General features: G+C 37.2%; 1 pseudogene; it reads right to left on the bottom strand.

Moving 5' to 3' along the window:
* Window positions 1–6,386: 6,386 nt before the first annotated feature.
* LOC149248238 (arogenate dehydratase/prephenate dehydratase 2, chloroplastic pseudogene) lies at window positions 6,387–8,026 on the bottom strand (annotated as a pseudogene).
* Window positions 8,027–8,707: the final 681 nt, after the last annotated feature.

The raw sequence follows: 8,707 nt of genomic DNA on the forward strand, positions 1-8,707 counted from the left end.
TGAACTAACAATCCGATTCTTTGTCATTTTCATATTTCAGTGAAAATATTTCTATCTATGTAATAGAAATGAACACATGAGCCTTGTTTCTTCATGGGAAACATGAGCCCTTAGAGCCAAACACTTTCACATCTGATACAATTCAATTATTTGATGTTCTCTTTGAATCGATATCAAATGATATTCTGTTCCTTTCTTTTAATAGAAAAGAATAGAAAGGTAGGGATGACAAGATTTGAACCTGCAACATTTTGTACCCAAAAAAAACACGCTACTAAGATGTGCTACATCCATTTTAATCATTTTTTGGACTCCTCAAGTCTGGAATCTTAATTTTCTTTGTAGCAATTGATTCAATCATGCAAAAACACCCAATTCATTGGGACCTTTGTATCAGTTCATATTGTTTAAAAAAAGGTAGATAGAAAGATCTCAATTTTATATACAATATCCGATGCAATATAAAACCTCAAAGAATCCAATATTCTTTCTAAGAAAACAAATTCTTTGAGGTCCATTCCTATTTAAAGATTAGTGCATCGTGTTTTCACGCCAAGAAATTTTTGTTTTCCCCTTTGTTTTCTCTTTTCGCATCTTAATTTCAATCCATTTCTCCCTGATGTAATCACCAAAGTAAAATGTATGGTACATTCATATGAAAATATTTAGTACATCGTAACAAAATCACATATTTGATTTGTGTATCAATTTCATCTAAAGAGAGAAAATATGTTGATCATAATTCGGCTCAGTATGAACTTACTTCAGGATCTATATCTCTTTTTGTCCATGGAAGGGAGAAGTGATCATAAAAATTGATCTGACGAAACATTCAATCAACTGCTGAATAGGGAGTTATATCAACTCAATAAGATCGATTAATTTCAGATAGGAAAGGTCCACTTTCCAAATCTCCATCAAATTTCAATACTAGAGTAGTTGATATATACATAACCCAATGGGTCATGTTCACTTACTTCTCTGTTTTTTCCAATTCTTTTGAAGACTGGTAATTCCAAATTACCAGGTCTCCATAATACCTTTGATATGTTCAAAGCTGACAAAGATGGAGTAAAGAACCGATGCGAGTAGGTCTGGACGAAGAAAAAGTGAGAATGTCATCTTGAGTAATGAAAACATTGGTAAGAATCTACATCCCGAAAACCTAATGGTTCCTTTGAAAGGTTTGTTCATGGAGGGTGAGTTAGGGCCTAAGATCATGCCAAAAGGGGTAGTCAATGGACAACAGGTGAATATTCCTGTACTACCCCTTGTTGGTACTGAGGGACGGAGGAGGCTAGGTTAGACGAAAGATGGTTAAATCAGTTCAAGGACGCAAGGTGACCCTTTTCAGGCTAAGAAGGGGTAGAGAAAATGCATTGAAAAAGATAGATTTTCTAGATACCAAATCAAGATAATCTTTTAAACTCTCCCATATCCATTCCTCTCTTTCCTCTAGATTTTGGGCCTTAATACCAAATATAGGACAAATCCTTTCGACTTTAGCACGTATTATGTCCAGAACAATAGGAAAAGGGTCAATTTGGAAAAAAAAATTGCTAACCTTTTTTCAAAAGATCTGATTCAAAAGAAAACAATTGTGATTAGTGCTTTAAAAATGGTTCCAGTTCAAATGTGGATAAATTATGATTTTAATATTGACATAATCAATGTTTCAACAAATAAATTTTGAATATAATGGATAAATTATAATTATAAATATACAGAATCTAATCAACTAGTGACGAGGTATACATTTTCATTAAATTAACATAATTAAAGTTTTCGCTTGAAGTTTCATTACACATTTCAAGGTTGTTAAAAGTTTCGTAACGAGATGCATAATCTCATCTACATATTCTAGATTGTAAATTTTGCATAATTAAATTTTAGATTTAGCATTTAGTAACAATCTCAAATGTTTGTGTTTAAAAGTTAGTAATAAGGATCACACACTCATGAATACATATGTATGTATTAATTAATTAATTATACACACCAAGATTTATTTATTTATTTTTTGGAAAATGTTATTTTCACACCATGTCATTCATAACAATAAACAAAAAACACATGGTGGCAATGTGCAAAAAAAGCAAGAGCAGTGGCATTGCCACCATGTGGTACTTGTTAATGGATTAAATTTTAGATCTTTTATTATTGTAAATCATAGCACTAAAATGAAGACTTGGTTGCAACAAGAGTTGGACAACAAGGAGGAGGCCTTGGAAAGGCTCCAAGTAGTTATCCTAGCTTCTAAGGTGAATGGGATATGATGGACAAGGTTTAGGCATGAGAAGTCAAGGAATCATAAGCCCCATTATATTCGCACCAAGGGCCAAGCATGATGGCCTAGGCTTCAGTGGTACAGTTGTAAAGCCCTTAACCATGAAGACCATTTTTGTGAAGGAAAAATATAATATTTTGGAGTTGGATTTCTCATCAAGAGAAGGAGCACATGAAGGGGGTAGCCCATTACAACCTCAACCTTCTTGTGGAAAATTTAAAAAGGGAATGATGAGATGAGCTTGAAGACTTTGCTTGAACCATTACTCAAAAGAAGTAGCAAACTAATAAAGTTGGAGCAAGAAAGAGAAGAAGACCAAGAGGTATTCATCAAACAATACATACCTTGTTTGTAGTTGATATAAGAAAAGAGGCCATAGTGTTGTGAGTTATTGGTACACATAGCCATGTTCTTTTTGACATGGGAAGAAAGGTCATCAAGTGTCATCTTGCTAGTAGAAGAAAGTCACATAATGAGATATGGATTAATTCTAAGGCCTAGAATGGCAAGAAGACTTCTCCAATCCAATAATGAATTGAGAGGCACGTGGAGAGAAGGAGCATGATAGACAATCCTTGTACCAATAATAGGAACTTTTGACACCATTGCAAGTGGAATGAACATTAGGAAGTGAAGTGTTGGTGGCTTCACGTGAAGCTCCATCGTAGAAACTGTACAACAAAGAGGAGAGTATGGAAAGTGAATCCTAAAAGAGATGCAGACCTACCAACATCTTCAATTCAAGGAGAATAAGTTTTCCAAAGAGAGATAACATTAGAGACAGTTTGCATCATTGTTGAAGAAGATAGCAAATGGATGCCAACCATTAATTTAGTTGCATTACACCTCCTACCTACAATGCAAATTAAGGTAGAGCCAGGAGCTCAAGCCACGAAGCAGAGCCATGACTAGAGCTATAGCTAGAGCCATGAACCAAAGCCAAAGTTACTGCAAGGAACCAAAGTGAGTGCAATGTTCTAGACAAAAGGTGCATTGTTCCAAAATGGTTTCCTTGAGCTTTTGGAGACGAAGATGTATCTCAAAGGGGAGGTGTGATTTGAAATGAATTTGAACCAAGAATGGTTATATGACTCAATCCCTATAAGATTGATCCATCAGTTAATGAAGGTTAGTAAAATATGTAAAAGGGACTACAATGTAAGGTGAACAAGACAAAAAAGGAAAATAAAGAGCTAAATGAAAAGGGAGAAATGAGTAGGAGAGAAGGCTGAGGAATGAGAAGTGAAGGGATATTGCTATTGACCTTCCCTTATCCCTAGATCTCTTTGTTTCTCTCAATTTATTTCATGATATTCATCCTCAATAGGTATTTTCTTAGGGAGAGGAGGCATTAAGAACGAGAACAACATTGTAACTAGAGATTTGCTAAAATGAAAGACACTAAGCCCCATTTGAAGGATGTTTTCTCATTTGGATTTCCAAATTAAAATCTCTATGTTTATGGCATACTTGATTGTTATTGTTGTATAAATTCCCTGTGATGTTATTCTTTGTGTTTTTTATGATGTTTCAAGTATGTTAATAATTGTTCGATGAAATGATAGCTTGAAATTTCATGTTGATGAACTCCTATCACAATTTTAGCACAAGAGGAATTTAATGGATACATTCAATTGACCCATATTATTGAATTCATTAATCATGACATTTATATGTTACTCATTGTCCAATTCTTGTTCTAGTATGAGATCCATGGCTATTAGAATTTGTATGTTGCTCTAGTATCCATGGCTATTAGAATTTGCTTGTTACACTAGTTTCCATTGTCACCTCTTATATTTAATAATTAGAGTTTCCTTCTTTGTTCAAAATTTGTTGGGCATACCTGAGATATTTAGTTATTGCTTGATTCACTTTAATCTTATGACTAGACGTTCTCACTTACCCAGTGAAATTTTTTGCTCCCATAGTCAACTATTCATGAATTTGTGCCAATTTCCCTTTGCTAGGCCAAATCTTTAATTGTTGGGGCATTTGTTTCTTCCCACAAGCCATACATGTTGTAAGCATATTTTCTAATCACCTCAATCTTCGATATGGTCAACTACTCTCTTTGGCTAGTGAATTCGCCATTGTTGATTGATTAAATTTCAAACCCGAGCCTTCTCCAAACTCATCTTTTCCTACAAAATGATTGTTTCTCATTTTGTGGTTGGATCCCTTCAAACACTTCAATATATTGACTCAAGGGAATATCAATAGAGAACCAAACAATTTTATATCATGTATTACTACTAGTTACGAGTAATAAATTTTTGAGCCCGCCTAATTTCACCCATATTTATTTTATGTTTAAACCATGGATAAGATGATAGATTGATGGATTTTGTGATGTTGTGAATTCACTCAATCATCAATAAAAGACAAAAAATATTAGTGGATTTAGTTTAAACAAATTTTATTAGACAATAATTTTTCATCACTCCAACTAAGGTTATCATCAGGCAGCCCCTGCTATGACTGCACATGTTGAAATGAATGAATTGTTGAATTCAATCCACAACACAAAAATTGAAATGATCAAAAGTAACAAACACCTAGCAGTGTAAGATCTTATTGTAATATGAGGTTTCTCCATCTTTCGCTACAGGAGTGAATAGAGAACTCACAATAGTGGTGGCTCAAACAAGAGAAGTCTAATTTGGTCAATGAAGATGGTAATTGTATGAGTTTCCTTCCACGTCTAACTAAGGGGTGAATATCCTACTACTAGTGTTCATGTTTTATGGAGCCTAACAAGCTACATGATAAGTCCATCTAAGAAGGTTGAGTGGAAGGAATGAATTAGGCCTTTAGTTAATTGACATAACAAAAATAGATTTCATATAGACTAGATTAGAGGTGTGCAAGATCAAGTATTGAATTGGAGTAGTGGTTCAAATATTAAAGGCCTTTGGAATTCTAAAAAAAAAATGTATGCTTCTATATCAATACTAGTAAATTAAGGAAAAAGTAAAGACCATCCATGGGAGAGTGTTGATGGATAGTGGTCTTGACCTTTCATAATACACTGAGCATGGAATCTAGAACTTAGAAGACTCCATTGGCATAGTAGATAACTGGGGTATTTGTAATTACAAAATTGAGAACTAAGGTTTATTTGCCTTTGCATTGCCATTTGGTTCTTATGCACATATTACCGAAAGAAAAGAACCAACCAAATAATTTGGAGCAGAGCTTGTTGTTGCATGTCAGCTCGATTATGAACGAAAACCTTGCAACCATAAAAAAATGCTTAGAAGAGCAGAAATCCTTGTAGAGGGAAAAGGAAAAAGGCATATTGGCCTTTTTGTAGACAAAGCACTCTACAAGCCTCAGAATAGAAGTTATAAGAAACTCCTATATCGTATCAATGTTGATGAAGCGAATCGGCTATGAGTTCCTCATTTACAAATCATTTATTTTCATTTTTTGTTGCTTGAGAGACATTTGTTTATATGGTTGCAAACTCAAAAATACCAATCACCCAATTAAAATTTGATTATGATGTTGATCAATTTTTTGATCTTGTTTTGTATATAACCAAGTTTTTCTTGTCTTCTTGTTGTTCTATCCTTAGCTTTCTCTCTCATTGATGACCCATAAAGTGTCTTTTGGACCAAGACCTATTGCATCTACTTATTAGATGCAATGCAACCCTTCTTGTTGAATTCTATGAACTAACTTAGTACCCAAGCCTTTAGTCTTTCTATCTATGATGAATGTGTCTTATTGATGGAGGATAACATCCCTCTTCTTAATATTGACTGTATGAAGAATGATAATTTTGAATATTGAGAGAAGATGCTCAATCTCAAGTAAGATTGCATTCTGACTCAAGTATTGGAGCAAGAATAGACCATAGGACAACCTTTACAGACATAGTCTCAGAATTTCGTCCATTAGATTAAGCAATTTGTGAGACATTAACATATAGAACTAACTTGAGTAACCTCAAGCAGCAAATGACAGCAAGACTTGTGAGAACATGTAGATTGCGGAAGAATCTTGTCGAATTTGTCCTATCGAGATTGTTGTTAAAGCCTTGAAAGTACTGTGATGGATAAGTCACTAATGCAACTTAACTCAATGAGTATTTCTATTGAAGCCTGTACATGGTTTCTCTTGGCAAAGAGTGCAGCTGTAATTTAATCCTCAAATCCCTGTACAAATTTTGTAATTTAATCCTCAAATCCCTGTACAAATTTTGTAATTTAACCCTCAAATCCCTGTACAAATTTTGTAGGTATTCAGTGTGTTTGTTTTAGCTGAAGCGAGCTACTAAAGGACGGAGAGGGCAGAATAGTTTCCGATGACTCTCACAAAACTCGCGATATGTCGCAGAGAATCCAGAGCCATTTGCACCTGGCCTGGATGATCATCAGCAACTGGTGCCTCCAAATCAACGAAGAAAACGTACTTGAAATAACACTTGGAACTGCTCCCTTCCTGCTCTTCGTTCGTCACCATACGCCGGGGGTTCTCGCGCAGAGGGCGGGATTCGATCTTTGTCACTTGTATGTCTCTTGCAGCGAATATTGACAACGCCTTGCACAGATCGGCCGTTCCCTCTTTCAGCGAGAAAGCCACTGTCGTCTTTAACCCCGATACTACAGAGGAATTGTTGTTAGGGTTCTTTTTGGTGAGAATGAGAAATCTGGTGGTGTTGAAGGAATCGTCCTGCATTTCTTCTTCCACCACTTCAAGACCGTATTCCTGCCCGGCAATCGCACTGCCGATAACGGCCGTGTCGTCTATGCGGTTTTCCGCTACGAAACGAGCTGCGCTCGCAGCGTTGTTCACAGCCTCCACCTCCACCCCAAGATCCCCGAGACACCGCTGGCAGTGAGCGAGGGCCTGCGGATGGCTAATCACTCTCTTCAAAGTACGCGTCTTCTCCGCCCCTCTAACTGCTAATAGACAATGATTTATGGGCAACAATATCTCGCCCACGACATGGAGATCGGGATGGCGTAGCATCAAATCGTAGTTCCTCCCGATGATTCCGTCCAGCGAGTTCTCCACAGGCACCACTGCCCGATCAGCGGCCTCCGACTCCAGTGCCTCGAAGGCGGATTCCATTTCCCCTTCGCAGGGGAGGGCATCGCACCTCTGGAAGGCTCGAACCGCGGCCTCTTGGCAATAGGAGCCGCGCACGCCCTGGTACGCCACTCTCACCGGCTTCCCCTCAAACAACGGCCCTGCCCACAGGGGCTCCATGGGAAGCAACCCATCATTACTATCGCCATTAAAGGGCAACAATCCCCGCCTATAAATTCGTTCAAGCTGATCTAGCACCGTCCTCTCTGATTGCCCTACATAAGACCCAAGATCTTCAACCGGAATAGGTTTAAAAGGGCTTTTCACTGGATTAGACTTCACCGAACGGCGGGCGGCTCCCTTTGCTTGGCCATTGCCCAGCTGCCCGGAGACGCAGAAGGATCTACGAAAAGCACCGAAACCCTCATTCTTCACATCCAAGGGCGCCTTCTTCCCCTGCGCGCGGGCAGGGATATATGGAAATGTCAGAGCCATCCAGTCAATACAAAAGATACTTCTAGCTCTGGTTTGAAGGCAGGTGGTTCTATTGGATCTACTATTTGAGGCTCTACAAATTCCACTGCAAGGAGGTATGCAATGAAAAATACCAGAGCGGGGAAATGCAAGGAGGGATGCAATGAAAAATACCAGAGCGGGGAAATGCAGAGACCTGTCAGAAGCTCTGCTAAGGAGAATGTGGAGGAGTGCAGTATTTAAGTATCTATTTGGGAAAGGTATAGGAGGGGAGTTGGGCGCTTACATGTGGGGAATTAGCTCTTCACACGTGGTTTACCCTTGCGGTCAAAATACGACGTTTTCGCATTTGAAGAGGTCATAGCAACAAGCTGGCAAAGGGAGTCAAGGATCGCGCATATATAAGTTAAATGTTCGGTAGCAAACTTGGATAAGCATTAAAATATTTATATTATGAAATTTATATAAACTTGCATAAGCATTAAAATATCTATTATATTAGGATATTTATATAAACTTGGATAAGTATTAAAATATTTATATATATAATCAATGGGCCGGTAAATGTTTATACACATTAAAATATTTTATTTTATAATATATTTTATATTCATAAAATTTAAAAGAAATCATAAAAATAAATTAAATTATATTTTATATTTACAAGGTAGGGGTTCTTGTGAGACATATTGTCAACACGATAGGAGGGCCAACTTATCTTCTTGCTAAATATTTAGCCCAGAAGCTTAAGCCCCTTGTTGGCCATACAAAATCCTTCGTCAAGGACTCTGCATCGTTTGTTAATGAGTTAAAGAGTTTCAAGCTTGATCCAGATGACAAGCTTGTGAGCTTCGATGTGGTCTCTCTCTACACTAATATCCCTATCAACGAGGCCATCGAAGTCAT

Source organism: Pinus tabuliformis, chromosome 7, assembly GCF_031772625.1.
Source record: "Pinus tabuliformis cultivar Carrire ecotype Pingquan chromosome 7, CPIR1, whole genome shotgun sequence".
NCBI classification, from domain to species: Eukaryota; Viridiplantae; Streptophyta; class Pinopsida; order Pinales; family Pinaceae; genus Pinus; species Pinus tabuliformis.